At 48.7% G+C, this 17,057-nt stretch overlaps 1 long non-coding RNA gene across 1 annotated transcript; it reads right to left on the minus strand.

The window, feature by feature from the left end:
• Nucleotides 1-3,743: 3,743 nt before the first annotated feature.
• Nucleotides 3,744-16,034, minus strand: LOC114789061 (uncharacterized). Its single transcript, XR_003749613.1, has 3 exons — nt 15,904-16,034; nt 10,373-10,451; nt 3,744-4,121 (listed from the first exon to the last, which is right to left on the minus strand). It is a non-coding gene; the product is annotated as an uncharacterized LOC114789061 (long non-coding RNA).
• Nucleotides 16,035-17,057: the final 1,023 nt, after the last annotated feature.

A 17,057-nucleotide genomic window follows, 5' to 3' on the forward strand; every position in this document is an offset into this window, starting at 1 on the left:
TTCATCCAGAATTGAGCAGAGAGCACCAGGACCTCCAGGCAGCCTTCCAGCCGCTCCAGCGCTGTCACCTCCGCTGGCGATCCTGGGACAAAGCAAACAAATCTAAAAATACACCCTGAACAATGCACGCCGCTATTTGCTTCCAAATTCAGACGAGCTGTTATGTGAATAATTGTGATCAGAATTGTTGTTCTTTTTGGACTGACACTGAATATTCTAAATTGCACAATTAAAAAGAAGTCATAGCAAAACACGTATAATACAATATAATATAACATGCACGTTATGCAAAAATGATCACAGTCAGCTGAAATATTGACAACTAAGCAATTAGGTAATAATCGTGACCAAGACAGGTTCTGGGTTTTGTTCCATCTGATTTTTTTAGCCTTTGAATTTCAAACACTGATATTTTTGTGTTTGCATTGAAACAACAATGATTGGCTTGATGGTGAATCATTATTACCACTTATCAATTGCTCATCCTTAGTTTGCTGGATGATGACATAGAATGTTCAGAAATGTTGTTTTGATTTAAAAAAATCTGTGTTTGAAATACAAAGTCAGACGTAGCAGGTTTTCTTCTGTAGCTCAGTCGAACTACACGTATAGCCATTAGAAGAAGAAAGTGAAGTGATCGTGAAACACTGCAGCACAGCACACGGTGACACAATGAAATGTGTCCTCTGCTTTTAACCATCACCCTTGGTGAGCAGTGACAGGCGCCCGGGGAGCAGTGTGTGGGCACCTTGGCTGATCGGTATTCGAACCGGCAACCTTCTGATTACGGGGCTGCTTCCTGAACCGCTAAGCCGCCACTGGGGCAGACCATTGGGTCGGACTACTGGAGGGAAATCGTTTTATTGACTGATGTATGTCCGATTACGCTATTACAAGCACGCACATTACATCACAGACCAGAACAACTGACAACCAATTAAACCCTCATGCATTCGTTTAGGTTTATCTTATTGCAAATGTGATGCACCTGATCCCATGTGGCTCCGGTTTTATCTGAAGTCAGACGGTAGCTATGGAGTCGGAATTGTGGCTAGTCCATTCTGGGCCCAGTTGAGTAGCTCAACCACCGAACGCATTGTCTGGGTGTTTGACAAATTTAATTCAGCATGATTTCAGTTTTACTAACGTCTTTACATTTCATTCTTATATATCGCTGCATTCACACACACACACACACACACACACACACACACACATATATATATATATATATCGCTGCAATAAAATGTTACAAATATTGTAATGACATGATATTATTATGAAGCATAAAAGCCCTCATGCATACAATCTACTGCTAATCATGTGAGAAAATGGGCGTCTATCTGTGAAACTATAAAAGAGTTACATACATTAACCCATCGCAGTCCACACACACACTCACACACATTTATCAGCTTAACTCTGAGCACCCTTTCAAGATGAAAGTGGCCTCTTCAAAACCAATCTAAGCAGCAGCTCAGCCTCAGCAGGGTTCCCCAGCGTCAGCGCTCACTTCGTCCCTTTGTTTGTTAACGTTATTCCACTTTAATAAAATCCTGATCGAGACAACATTTCTGCCATCAAAGGCCTGGCTCGCTGTGATGTATTATTTATAGAAGCCTATTACAATATATTTTTTTTTATGTTACGGGTCATCATTCAAATTCAAATTCTTCGCCACGTTTTACGGAGGGGGGGGGGCTAAAGTGAGGCAGGGACGGAGATAAAGGGAGGGAGATGAAGAGTTCCACGGAGCGCGGACAATGACAAAGAACGGCAGCAATATGCTGACAGATCGTTCCGTGGAATTAATTGTCCTTCCCCCTAAATCTGAACAGACCCCTATATGTTTAACATGCATACACACACACACACTCTCAAAGCCCTTGCACTTCGAAATGTGCTCGGCGTCCATTGGGGTGAGGAGGATGAAGGTTAAAATCATGTCATTAATGCAGTAACTACATGGAACAACTAAATGGGAGACAGTTCGTTCTTGAACTATTTTAGTTTATTTCTTAGGGGTTGTGAAGTTGTTTTTTTTTTAGTCTCATGCAGCTGAACTCTGGGCTGCCATAGCGCTTTGCAGGTCACTGCTCCGGATGAATTGCCTCTGACAGCCTGTCTGACGAGGAGAGATGAGCGGTGGGTGATGTCATGCCACGCCAACAGGATGAAGCTTCGCGCGCTCGGCGGCGGTGCTGCACTGCTGGCTTTCCCACAATCCTCCCGGCCTCCACAGTAATAACTAAACCTGCTACCCAATGGAAAATATCAATACAAATATCGCTAAGCAAGATCTGGCAACATGTCCATATTAAAAATCAATGTTGCATCACAATACTATTGATTCTGAGATTGTTGCCATGACATGCGTATAAATAAATAACCAAACAAGAAGAAATTGATCATAAATCACTGCAATTCAGTTACTGCTGTCTGGTTAAAAACGTCTACAGTGGATGTTGTGATGAATGCCAGTACTTTTAGGACATATTGGACCTCCCTGGGCTAAAACCATGCACCGGATGTGACCTGCAATTCTGCCTGATGCTTATATTGGTCAATTTAAAATCTGGAACTAGGGGTTCGGAGTGAACGTTAAACGGTGGCAGCCTTGCTCGCTTCCTGGTTTTGTGTTTCCCCCATTGCCAATGCACGATAAGAGGCCAGGATCAGAACGGCGTAAGTGGACATTATAATTGTAAATCCAGATTAATGCCCACTCCTTTGCATTGATGGAGCTGGGCACGGATCCAAAAGCCCCTGATGTGGCTTGAAATGAGAAACAGACGTAAGATTCGAATCGAGAGCGAGGTCGAGGCGGCGGACTGGGGCAGAAGAATGGCTTTCCCATGGCAACGGCAGCGCTGGAGAGGCATTCCTTAATCCCACCCGCCCCTAACGTGGCGCTGCTGGAGAGGGGTGGGGCCGCGACCCCCACCCCAGGGCTCAATATTCCCATTGTGTAGGGATGGAGATCATAGTGACGGGGACTGAAAAGAAGGCCAAGCCGTGGGCCTCCGAGTCTCGACATTACACGGGGGGCAGAGCCCCGAGGGCCAGCGAAGGGCGGGCTGGGGGGAGAAAACACCCTCACACACACACACACACACACACTATCATAAAAACACAGTCATAGGTATATTCATATCGTCACAAAAACACACACACATGGAGACAGAGGGACGGAAACGGCAAACCCACCCACATGTTCCCCAAACAAACATGGACACAAACACGCAGTGGAAGCATTAAAAGACACACTCACATGCAATTATACCCTCACAGCGACACAAGCGCAACATGAAACCACATTAGAGAAGCTCGTCTGAACTGGTGCAGGAATCGTATGGTCACGTGCAAATATGAAAATGGCAGACTGGTCTTCAAGAGCCACCATTTGAAGCACTTTATAGGAAAACCTGTCAGTTATTACTGCAGCCGGACACTTTTTATATATGTATTCAAGGAATCATGTTTTGTGATCATACAGAAGATGTCCCTTGTGACCGGGCAGGAAATTCACATTTACATTTTTGGCATTTATCAGACGCCCTTATCCAGAGCGACTTACAATCAGTAGTTACAGGGACAGTCCCCCCCTGGAGCAACTTAGGGTTAAGTGTCTTGCTCAGAGACACAATGGTAGTAAGTGGGGTTTGAACCTGGGTCTTCTGGTTCATAGGCGAATGTGTTACCCTCTTGGCTACTACCACCCTTATTGGGTTTTTTTTGTGTGCCACTGGTCACGTTGAACATAGAAGAAGTGGATGAAGTGCCATCTCCTTCTCTGCTGCACGTTGCTTAAAGCGCTGGCGAAGAGGAGACACGGTTCACATCACAAAGACAAATGAACGGCCTGACCAGCTCTGATTGTGTGTGTGTGGTGTTGTTTACTTAAAGTGTGTGTGTGTGTCTGTTAGAATTATATGCGTAAAATTCTGTAAGGTCTCTGCATGACGGAAGGAATGTCTTGTGTTTACATTCCAGTGTTGGTGAGTGTGTGTGTATAATATATATAAATATGTGTGTGTGTGTGTGTGTGTGTGTGTGTGTGCTCATGTTTCCTCACCTCAGATAACCTGGAGGAAAGGCTGACGTTCAGTCTCCGTTTGGGCCTGCGGGAAGAGAACACAGTCTGATTACCAACAGAAACATGCAAATATGTTTATTCAGTCATTGTATTTATTGGGGCAGTGGTGGCCTAGCGGTTAAGGAAGTGGCCCCGTAATCATAAGGTTGCTGGTTCGAATCCCGATCAGACCCACTTATCAGACGCACTTACCCAGAGCGACTTACAATCAGTATTTACAGGGACAGTCCCCCCCCCCCCCCCCCCCCCCCCCCCCCCCCGGAGCAACATAGTGGTAGTAGCCTAGTGGGTAACACACTCGCCTATGAACCAGAAGACCCGGGTTCAAACCCCACTTACACCGACTTACAATCAGTAGTTACAGGGACCCTGACTTACAATCAGTAGTTACAGGGACCCTGACTTACAATCAGTAGTTACAGGGACAGTCTCCCTGGAGCAACTTAGTGTTAAGTGTCTTGCTCAGGGACACGATGGTAGTAAGTGGGGTTTGAACCTGGGTCTTCTGGTTCATAGGCGAGGGTGTTACCCACTAGGCTACTACCACCCGCCAAGTTGCCATTGAGGTGCTACTGAGCAAAACACCGTCCCCACACACTGTTCCCTGGGTGCCTGTCATGGCTGCCCACTGCTCACCAAGGGTGACGATTAAAAGCAGAGGACACTTTTCACTGTGTGCACCGTGTGCTGTGTATCACAATGATCTTCACCATTCTCAGATTTTGTTGCTGAGATCGGCTTTGTGTGTTTCATATATAATTCTCTGCACACCGGGGAGGGGAAAAACCTACAGCATGTCATTTCCACCATAAAATAAAACTGGCTCAGGCATGTGTACCGTGAAGCAAGCAGAAAGTGGTCCTGCACGACGAGAATTTTTCTGTCCTGCTGTTCATGTCAAGGCCTCAGCATCCTGGGTGGTCTATATAGTTGAGCCTAGAAGTGTTAAATATGCTTTCATAATGTCTCTCAGACACTGAGGGAGTCACGTTAAAACTAAAACACGTTAAAAGCCAACATTTTGTGTGGCCTTTGTGGCGCTCGTAGGAACTGTGGTGTTCCGAGAGGAATGGGCCAAGCGACCCCAAAATACAGCTGCTAAAACAGAGATCACACATGGCCCTTTTTTGGGGTAATTATACACTCTCATCTATGGAGGAAGGGGCATTTACTCTGCACCATGTCTGTGTGTGTGTGTGTGTGTGTGTGTGTGTGTGTTAGCCAATATCCATTCAAAACCAAAACATTTCTGAACATTGTGAATTACAGATACCTCATGCTTAATCACTTTCAAAAACGTAGTGATGGTTGAATTCTGAATATACGGTCGTGCAAGTATTCAGTAATGTGTGACTTCGGAATACTTTTTGAATTGGACATGTGTCAAGCAGATGTTATTTATATTCTGGAATACATCTGGGTGGTAAATTTATATCAGCATATCAGCAGAGCCCAGAACATCAACATGAATATTATTTATTTATTATGGCCTGTCATCTTCATCTGCATCTAAGCGCATCATCTTCTAAACGCAACAGTGGATTAGCAGTAAAAATATTTTTATGTTTGCCGAAGGAGAAAAGAGAGCAGAAACAAAAAAAAAAACCTCAAATAAAATACATCACCGTTTAAATCATTTATCGATATCTAAAGACCACAGGCTACATGGCTGGCCACCTGATAGATGATGGGAGACACATTAAATACATAAAAAAATAAAAAACTCAGTCGTGACGAGAAAAACCTTCCCACAGCACACCCACAGGTCTCATCTAACCGTGCTAAGACCGCAAACAAAGAGGGGCGGAGCCGGGTCCAGTGCCCTGCACAAAACAAGTAGGGTGTTTCGTATGTACGGGACGAGAAAGGGAGGCGGCTGCAGCCATTTTTGTTGGAAACATTGTCTAAAATGAATTATAGAACAGAACGTTGCGTTTTAAATGCTTGTACCTTTTTGTATTATTCCGACGGACCTAAAATGTATTATAATGGCACTGGGGGGGGTTGACAACTGCTGACTGAGCGCACGGACCTGCGTGACTTCTCAGGTGAGAGAAAGGAACGGGAAGTTTAGCCCTCGGGGGCCAATTTCAGGCCTGGACCCATTGCCAAGTGCCTGGGCTTCTCTGCTGCGATAAGAGCCCCTGCCCGCCCGGAGCTGCCGACAGAGTCGCCGAACACACGCCAGGGCGCTGCGGAAGGGCCGGGGTTCGCCGTGGAGGTGAGCCGAAGTCCTACGGCGGCTGCCCGCCACCGCGGCAGGGTGGTCCCTTCAGCTCAAGGGTTAATGTGCCAGACTCCCCGGGGTGAAGAGATTGGCAGGCACACGGGGAGCTCACCTCCTCCTCCTCCTCGCTTTCTCGCTCTCGGCTGCGTCGCCGTTTCTTTTTCGGCTGGCAGCAGCGAGGCTCGGCTTCCTGAGACGGTTGCGACGGGGGCGTCCATGGCCCTCGGTTTACAGTTGACATCAGTAGCTGAGACTTTTCTCCAAACAGCTCAAAAGGGGAATAAAAAAAAAAAAAACAGCAGTATACAGCAATGCCGCGATCGGGAAACCGAACACGGCGTACTGATGAAGCTACGAAGCAATGCGCTACAAATATGACCGCGTTTATTGTGCAGAGAGCTAACAGAGACCCTCATGACAGTGGAAGGGGCTAATGACCCTAATCTGTTGGAAGCTGTTAGACCAGCGGGAGAGGCCGAACCCGATTGGTCCCTAATGAAGCCCGAGGGTACGAGAACACCGCCGAGGCCCAGCCTCCGGTTGCAGAACCGCTTAATTCAAGCAGGACGCTTCCCCATCCGTTTTCCTTTATTTCTAAAGACGTGATTCTTTTTTTTTTCTTTCTTTATCTAAGACATCTGCAAGCCAAGCATTCAGAAACCATTTATCCAGCAGAGTCCATTATGAGGCTAATTGAATCAGCCATTTGAAACTTGGCCACCGCCGGGCGCCGCGAGCTCCACAAAGCCATCAGGAGAAGCTCAAGCGGCGAGAGGAAGATGCGGCCCGGCGGCGGGGAGGGCGAGAGAAGAGCCGGGGCGCGCCGGCGAGGGAGGGAAACGTCACCTTGCCTCGGAATTCCGATCCCAGAGTCGGGATTTAACCAGCCACGCTTCCGATAACGAAATAAAATCCTAAAATATGCAAATGCACCCCCCCACACCTAAAAACGACTATAACCCTCCCTTCCACCGCTGCCTCGGGGGCCTTTATAGCGTCTTATGCCTCTTTTATTCACAGAGGTGTAAAAAAGAAGCCTTGCTCCACCACCCCTCCACCCGAAATAAGTGTCCACCGCGGTGGTAGTAGCCTAGTGGGTAACACACTCGCCTATGAACCAGAAGACCCAGGTTCAAACCCCACTTACTACCATCGTGTCCCTGAGCAAGACACTTAACCCTGAGTGTCTCCAGGGGGGGACTGTCCCTGTAACTACTGATTGTAAGTCCCTCTGGATAAGGGCCGGGCACCTTTTGTGGCTTTTTTTTTTTTTTTTTTTGAGGGGTGAAGTGGCTCTCTGAGTTAAGTGGCGTGAACTTCTCAAGAAGAGGGAGGTCAAACTTCTCAGCTGATACGTGACAAAGAGAGATGCGGTGAGAGGCTCCTCCTGGAAGATGGAAGAGGGCACCACGTGCATAACTTTCCACAACAGCCTGGGTTTTATCGGCCACGCCGTGCGGCCCACCTCAGGATGGGAGTGGTGGAGAAGGTCGATCAAGGGTCACTTTTCTGCAGGGCTTTCTCATCATGGCCTTCATACAATGGGATTGTGGCGACGTCGCAGAAATGCGAAACATTCCAAGCTATGAAAATATTCACACCGATGCAGAATTTGCAGCGTCACAAACTAAAGTGTGGAAGTGGTCTTACCAACCAGTAGTTACAGGGACAGAGTCCCCCTGGAGACACTTAGGGTTAAGTGTCTTGCTCAATGACACAATGGTAGTAAGTGGGGTTTGAACCTGGGTCTTCTGGTTGACAGGCGAGTGTGTTACTCACTAGGTTACTACCACCCATCAAGGAACATCCAACGGTTAACACGACGGATTCGTAACCGGAAGGCTGCGGGTTCGAGTCCAGTAGCCAACACTGAGTCGAACCCCCCCACAGAAAAGGGGGGCAGTGGTAGCCTAGCGGCTAAGGAAGCGGCCCAGTAATCAGAAGGTTGCCGGTTCGAATCCCGATCTGCCGAGGTACTGAGGTGCCACTGAGCAAAGCACCGTCCCCACACACTGCTCCCCGGGCGCCTGTCATGGCTGCCCACTGCTCACCAAGTGTGGTGGTTAAAAGCAGAGGACACATTTCACTGTGTCACTGTGCTGCTGTGTTTCACAATGGCAATCCCTTCACTTTCATATTTAAAGTATGCTGGACACCTGCAATTATGCGCTGATTAAGGATGTTAATTGATGAAAAAACTGCTAATTCTAAAACTGTATTTGCGCCATGGGTCTGCAGATGTTGATGCAACGTAGCATCAATTCCTCGACGCGTTTTCGCTGTGGTGAGAAAGCTTCGCCAAGTTGTCTTTGTATTCTGTGAAAGAATGGTTAAAAAAAACAAAAAACAAAACTATGTTGCCAGACATTTTGCTGGATTGGAATAAAATAAATAATAAAATTAAAAAAAAGGAGAAGATGAAAACGATTTCGTGTTCCGGTAGAAGAGATGTCCTTTTCACAGCAACGACAGGACAATTAGCAAGCAGGTACGCCGTCAGATGCGACCTCAGGCTCGACAAGGAAGTGGAGGTATTTATGACACCGTAAAACGCAGCCTGCCTTAGGAGAAGCTTCCTTTAAGTATAGGTTGTTTCTGCTGCGCACCATAAAAGAAGATTCCTGCTGGTGTGTCTGCCCCTGGGGTCTGAGGGTGGCTCTGTGATGCAGGGATGAACCCCTTTTTCGCCCCCTTTCACACACCCCTACATAAATAACATATTGAATTATAATAATAAATAATAAAAAAACGAATTGCCCTCATCCGTTAGCGAGTTAGCTCCGTATCATCGATTAAAAAGGCGAGTCGTTAATTAGATGTTTATGTGCGGAAGCGCTGCGGGGCTGAGACAAGTGTAACCGGAGACCCCCGAACCCGACCTGATGGACGTTCCCATGCCGCTTGCGGTGCCCGTGTCTCACATTTTCACCTCCGAAACCAGTAGTGTCGAAACGTGAAGAAGTGAAACATGCAAACATGCAAATAAAGAATGAGAGAAAGAAGGCGCACGAGTACCGACAGTCAGTAAAAAGCAGTAGAGATAGAGGGAAAGAGAGAGAGAGAGAGACAGTAAAAAGGGGGCTATTTATTTAACACACTCCCTAAGGAGGTTTTCCCATTGTAAAAAAGAACGAGTGGCAGTACAAGCCCGAGCCTTTCATCCGCCTCCTCCTCCAAGCAGACCTTTTGTCTGGCCGGCACGGAACGCCGGTCGGAGACAGACAGAGAGGGACTTGGAGACAAGTGTCCAGTGAGTGGATTTTAAAGACAGATAGAAAGTCCGGAAAAAGAAAGAAAGAAGAAACTAGCGGAAGGAGGGAAGATATGAGAGGGAGCAGCAGACTGAAGACGAGGTTGTTTGCAAGCGAATGGGAATTTTTACAGTCGCTTTTACTGCTGTTTCGAAAAACCGCAGCTTGAAATAAAATAAGGAAAAACAGCCAAGCAAAGATATAAAAGCATGAAAACAACATGCATGTTGGAAACAAATTACGCAGAGAAAAGGGGAAAAAATTACTATTTGGACTTTTAGACGATTCAGGGACTAAGACAAATTCACAAAATTGCTTTGAGGCAAAAAGTATTTTTGCGGTTCCTGATGTCAGGCGAATAATGCAGCATGGTTTACCATTGTGCACGGATTTCACCTCATTTAACTCAGCTTTTAACCTTCAGTGCTCTCAAGTCTTAACCATTTCCAAGGAGCTTCAGACGTTAGAGGTTAAGCCCGGGATATAAGTCAATAAGGATTTTGTCCTTTGCCACTTTGGATGAAGCTGTGTCGATGGTGATGAGGAACGCTGAAGGAATGAAGACCACGATTTTATGAAATAATAAAATAAATAACTAGGCTAGAGACTGTTTCTGTCGTACGAACAGAAGAACACCATAAAGGTGGAGCAGCAGGTTACAGAAGATCTGCCACACCAGAGTCAAACGTTATCTTCGGAGCATCAAGTTCCGCCCGTAGTGATTTCCGAAGGGTCGCGGGGTTCAGCGGCTGTGCCACCCTGAGAGGGTGTCGGGTTCGTGGGCCGGCGAGGACTCACCCTCGCCCCGTGCGCCGTTCTGGGGGGGGAGATGAGCGGCTCAGCAGCCGCTGGGCTTCTCTGCTGCTCCACCAGGATCCTGCACACACACACACACACACACACACACACAGAAATAAAAGTCCTCAAGGGGTGACTGACGGGCCGGCTGACACGCGCGCACCTTAAAAGGCGATTTACGGTCCGCCACTGCCTTGAGGGACATTCCGGCGTCTGAGCGCTGCCTAGAGTGACATCCTTGCGGGCCCCCGCGTTCCGATTCGTCAGCTGATGCGCTCGAAATGACCAAAAATCACAGGGGCATGAACGCGACGAGGGGCCGTACCAACCGATCACCGCCGCGCTCCTTGCTCCGGCGTCAATGGCCGCGGCGACGCCTCCTCGGAATAACCGCGCAGAATACAAAACACGACAATCGCCGATCCGACAAGGACGGAATTCCTAAAAAAAAATCCAATCAACCAGACCACCCCGAAAAACAGAGGGAAAAAGACGGGGAGCGAAGCCACTGACGTGGCCTCGTCTCAGCCTCAGGATCTCCTCTGAGCAGAAGAGGGTCTGCTGTCCGTTTTAATACAGTTGGTCGCCGCGCACGTGCTCTCAGCGTCGGGAGGGCCGAGGCGGTGCCGTCGGGAGATTCCCGTTTGGCCTTCTCGGCCAAAAATAAATAAATAAAAAATGCGGTCAACTTCTTGAAAGAAGACCTGCTGATGTACAAAACTCTTTGAAGGAGCAAAATAATGACATGTCAATGCCGAGGAGGGCTTCTTACTGCATTTCCTGGCGCATCGCTAGGCAACCACAGCCTGTTTAACGTGCCGCTAATGCAACGTGTAAAATGAAACGATTATTGGACGTTAAAGGCATGTGGCAATTCGGGAAAGCCGTTGCAATAATTATGCAGCCGAAGCTCGAGTGCAGAAACGCCTGGTCCGATCCGCTCTGCCGGGACGAACAGATGAGACAGTTTTGCAGGTGAAGATGGTTTCTAATGCCACGCACGTGACACTTCGTAAAATTTTCGGGTGACAGCCCTCGATGTGCTCCCCATTTAAATTTTATTGGTGATATAATCTTAAGGATTAAAGGATTGTGTACCATCAGTACCATCGGATGATGCTAGAGACAATTCAGACTAACCTGAGCGTAAAAAAATATTTTTTAAATGTTAAAAAAAAGAAAATTGCACGCGAGCGGGTGCTGTGATCGAAAGCTAAAACTAAATACGGACATTAATGTACAGAAGGCCTGTAAGCTCCGGCGAAGGGCCAAGACAGCAGCATTAAACATCCAGGATGTGGAGGCTGCGCGGGGACATATTTGGCAACAGAAATGGTATTTAATCTTGGTTTACAAAAGAGGGAAACGCAGCACGTGACGTTACTGCGGAGGACGAGTTGCAAAGCCCCCCCCCCCCCCCCCCCCCCCCCCCCCCAACAGCAGCGGCAGCAGGAAGTGGAGAAGCCGCGTTTATTTTTGAATCGGTCAGAAAGAATGCGTGTCATTTCCTGTTAATCCTGCCTCCGTATGAACTTGGGAGCTGTCCTGAAGTTCGGACGGAAACCTTCTCGCCCGGACCGGCGCCATTCAAGGCTTGGTAGACTTATCAGTCGCTGCTTTGTCTGTAACGGGAGACTTAATTTCATGTACCTCCGAGTGGACAATCGGTGCTTTCCAATACTGATGTCACCGGGACTAGTCCCCACTCTGCGCAGTACTGATAAAAACTGAGAATTTTTTTTTTTCTTTGGGCCACATCATCATACATGATATGAACCGTTCGCTAGCCAATTACAATTTAGAAAGGGAGATGGAATTTAAATGGGATTTAAAGCAACGGTCAGGCTTGATCATTGCAGTTGGGTTCCTTCGCGTGTGTTCGCATCTTCATCATTTGCCATGAACAGATGACGCAAGACAGAACTGCTTTGGAGGTGATCTGGATTTCTGTAAATCCAGAAGATGTTTTTGAGCCCTGTGTTTAGCGCATAGTGCCGGCGGTTCGGACCCGTTTGAAAATAGGGTATTGAAAGATGTAAACCTTATTAATTACACACAAAAAAAAAAGTTCAATCCCGAAACTCTGGGACCTGCTCTTCCTGTAAAGTGTCATTTCTAAGGTTCGTTCGCGACGTGCAAAACACAGAAGATATGCACGTAACTTGTCGAGAGTCAGTTGGACCACACCTTTCCAGCGGAATAAAAGGCCGGGCTGGAAGTTCAGTGGCTTCGCTCCACAGTTTAATCACAGCCTGAACGGGACGCTGGTGTAGGTTCGGATGTGGCGCTCATCAACCCCCAAGCACACAGCGAGGCCACGATTTGCAAAAGCGAGCAGGTGGCGCGAGAACACACCTGACTTCCCCGCAGGGAGGTCAGGGGTCAGCCTCGCAAAGGTCACGGGGCGAGTAACGCCAGGTCCCATCTGACCTGTGCAACCTCTCGGAATAAAAAGATTCGACCTTTTTATTAATGGCCGGGCCACGTTTCCGAACAGGCCCCTCCCACGCGAAATGAACGCGTCGATCGCAGAAGATTTGGACAAAGTTCCGCTCGCCTTTCGCGCCTTTGGCTGCGTCGCAATCCCGACAGCCTCGCTCCTCTCGCCCTCCCACTCTGCACAATGCAAAGCGGACAAGCCATTTGCACAAATGAGGCTCCTCATTTCCTTCACAGTGAGGAGTAGGAGGAGGAGAGGACGCCTCATTGAGTCCACAACATCTTCCGCTGCTGGGACTTTCCACCACGTATTGCTTAACGTGCAATAAAAGGACAACAACAGGGACGTGTCTCATGATGGTCAAAGGGCAGCTTCCAACTGGCTCGGAACCGAAAGCGAGGTGGAAGAGGAACCGGGGCTTTTCTGAAATGAGGACGTTGCGTTCTCCTCATGATCGGGCTTGGTCACACGTCCACGCTGCTGGACGGGCCACCGGGTGTGAGGCAGCAGACAGACTCGCAAGGGCATCAAATTCCAATCTCGCAATCACACAATCGCAGACGATTCCTCAGCGCTTAGCCACCATACATTTACATTTACGGCATTTACCAGACGCCCTTATCCAGAGCGACTTACAATCAGTAGTTACAGGGACAGTCCCCCCCTGGAGACACTCAGGGTTAAGTGTCTTGCTCAGGGACACGATGGTAGTAAGTGGGGTTTGAACCTGGGTCTTTTAATTCATAGGAGAGTGTGTTACCCACTAGGCTACTACCCCCCACATACCTACCGTACCTCAACACACCGCAGTTCGCAGAGTTTCCCTTCCTCTGCACGCCAGGTGTGGTGTTTCAGGACATGAAAAGTGCACCCAAAATCCTGCAGGAGACATTTACATTTACGGCATGTACCAGACGCCCTTATCCAGAGCGACTTACAATCAGTAGTTACAGGGACAGTCCCCCCTGGAGACACTCAGGGTCAAGTGTCTTGTTCAGGGACACAATGGTAGTAAGTGGGGTTTGAACCTGGGTCTTCTGGTTCACAGGCGAGTGTGTTACCCACTAGGCCACCACCACTTATCCAAACTGCAGCCCCTAACGCCAGCCGAGACAAACAAAGACCGGCAGGACGGCGGACAGTTTCTCATTAAAATTATATATAGCGCAATCTCCGGGCCTTGGGTAGAAAACATCGATAAGCGGGAGCAGGAGAAATGGATCGCCGGGCCAGGCTTCCGTCGTGGCTTTTCAGGGGGGCATTGGCGGGTTCGCGGGTGATCATTCCCTAGATCAATACGGATCGTGCGGCCAGGCTCGTCCTGGAGCGGCCAGGGCGGGAGGGGGGGGACGAAGACGCATTCCAAGGCGTGTTAATCTGACGCCGACCAATTAACAGTCGAGCCCCGGCGGCGAATTGAATTGCAGGCGGCGCCACGGATTATTAGGCAAATAATTCTGCGCGGACAGAGTTGCGACTCGCCGCGTTCTCCAGAAACCCGGTCCAGATGGTATACGAATTTATGCAGATTGCCTCATTAACCTCCCGGCACTTCGCTTCCTGCCACGCTTGATATTTGCGGCGCCATAGGTTTCCCACTCGCCGCGGTGATGCATTTTCTCTGCTCTCCTGCTCCCCGGGAGCCCGGGAGGGTGTCACGGCATCCCGACGGGGGGGGTCTAGAACCGTCCCACCCCCCCCCCACCCCTCGGGCGTCGCTCTTTGTGCTCCGTCTTCCCTCCCTCCTCTTTTCCTGCGGCACAACTCTGCCCTGCCTCGGTGGGCCTCGGGGGGGGCCACGCGGTCACGCCGGGCGGCCTCGCGGGCTGCGTGGCGTGGAGGGGTCTCGGCGACATTACGCCCTGTTTTTGCCACCGGCTCTGCTCTGTAGCTGCAGGAACTGCAACTCTGCTCACGTCAAAATATTTCACTTTGCTCCAAATGCCGCGAAACATCATTTATAATAAACGTTCCTTTATAACAACACTATTGACAAGAATGATTGATTCATAAAATATTTAAGATCTCTACGTTTGGTGCAGCGATGCTATTTGCATTTATTTTATCTTTTTAAATAAAAAAGCCTGTGTTTTTTTCTGCAGCAAAATCCTCGACACATACGTCTTATTGTTCCACCACATAATAATAACATGCTTATTAATGTAATTACATGTTATTCTATGATACGAATCAATAATTAACACTTTCTAACTAAGGGAGGCCGATGCCTGCGAACTTTTCTTTTAGGGGGGAGAAATGGGAGTAAAAGCGGAGGAGGAGGAAGCAGGGACGGATGGAGAAGTGAGGGACGGATGGAGAAGGGAGGGGGCAGAGGCCGTGATCCAGACGGATCGTTATGTCTGGTCTTCAGGTGTCTCCCCGCCCGCCGTGGGCGGAGCTTTGGTGGATGGATGGAGGAATGGATGGACGCATGGATGTATGGACGGATGGATGCATGGATGGATGGATGGTTGGGTGGATGGATGGATGGATGCATGGATGGATGGAGGGTTGGGGGAGGTGTGCAGCCGAGGCGACAGACAAAGAGGGAACAGGCTGTCCGGCACACTTACATTATATCCCCCGGCCGCGTCCCTCCGATAAAACTGCATGCAAATAGCGACGAAAACGCTGCGTGCGTGGACTTCATTCCGATCCTCGGACCCGTTCGTCCCCGCAGTAAAAACACGAGCGCGTTTTATTAGAATTAGTTGTTAGAATAATAATCTTTATGGGGTCCGCGGACGCAACTCAGTTTCTGTTCAAGTTCAGGAGGGAAACGCCGCCGCTCCGTCGCGGCCGCCCCGGTTCGTTTCTCCGGACCTGCCGGTGTACCTGTCGGCGGGCGCGCCGGGGTCAGGGGTGAAACCCGCGGGGGACCCGGGGACCCGGGGACCCGCACCGGCGCCTTTATTCGCGGACGCTTCTTCCACACGAGGACCGTTTAAAACAACTCCGCCGCATGGACGGAATAGTAGGGGGAAAAAAACTCTCATTTTCCACAATAAATGGGCGCCTTTAAAGCAAATTACGACCTCATAGCGCGTTCAATTGCAATAGATATATGTATTTAAAAAAAAAAAGAACTCACCGGTCACTCCGTTTTCAGAAGCCGCAGCGGAAATCCGGTCGAGTTTTCAAGCGGACGTGAAATAAAATAAGCGAATTGCAAAAATAAAAATAAGAATGAAACTCCACCAGCCCGCCGCCAGCCCCGCTGCCAGCCCCGCTCCGGTATACTTTCGCTCGGCGCCTCGTCACTGAAGTAGCGGCCGGAGGGCGGGCCTGGTGTCACGTGGGCGACGAGGACGCGCTCGGATTGGCCGACTCGTCTGGGTTGATTGGGAGCCCGGCTCTGTGATTGGCCCGAGGGGGAGACAGGCGGCCCGGCAGAATTAGACACTTGTGTAAGAATTTGGTGAAGAACAGGGTGGGGCTGCTGTGGTGGGTGGGGTGTTCATTTATGCTGCTCTCTGGATTTTAATGGGCATTCATTTGGGTAAAAAAAAAAAAAAAACATTTTTTTAAAGATGGTACAATCCCAGGAAGTGGGTCATCTTGCTGCAAAGATAATTATGTTTTTGTGTTAATCTAAATTTTTCATGTCAGGGCTTGCTGTTGTGACAGATCCTGGTGAATAATTTATACAGAACGTCCCGGCCCCTACCTTCCAGGCATGCAGATTAGTGTCCATGATGCAATGGTTTTATATTGGTATATGAGTGGACTTCACAGGCCGATCGGTCTTTCTGCCTTTGCATTTGTGGAAGTGAAGCCGAGCCTACAGGGACACTGTGACATGAGTGATGGCGAAGGGGGGGACTTAACACTTCTGCGGCACCCGTTCACAGCCTGCTTTACTGAATCAATATTTTCTAAAAGCATTCTTGTGTACTAAATCTTTCCCCACTGCTGCTATGACAGCGCAGGCTGTTTTTTTTTTTTTTTAGGATGGATCGGAATTTTCATAGAGGCTAGGCTATTTTTTCTGGCCTGTACAATTCAATATTGTTTTAAACCATCCAAGTTCAAATTTGGATCGGACATCTTTTTCTGCTCTGACGTCACTTTCCGTTTGTGTGCGGATGAGTAACACGCCTCCACGTCGCTGGCAAGAAGCACGACGAATAAACGACTCGAGACATTCCGTCTGACCCAATTATTTTTCTGACACTGGGTGAAGGAGTTAAAGGAGCACATCACTGTAACACAACTGTCAGTTCAGCAGAGATATTTGCAACCCAG

The sequence above is a fragment of the Denticeps clupeoides genome, chromosome 4, assembly GCF_900700375.1.
Source record: "Denticeps clupeoides chromosome 4, fDenClu1.1, whole genome shotgun sequence".
In the NCBI taxonomy this organism is placed as follows: domain Eukaryota; kingdom Metazoa; phylum Chordata; class Actinopteri; order Clupeiformes; family Denticipitidae; genus Denticeps; species Denticeps clupeoides.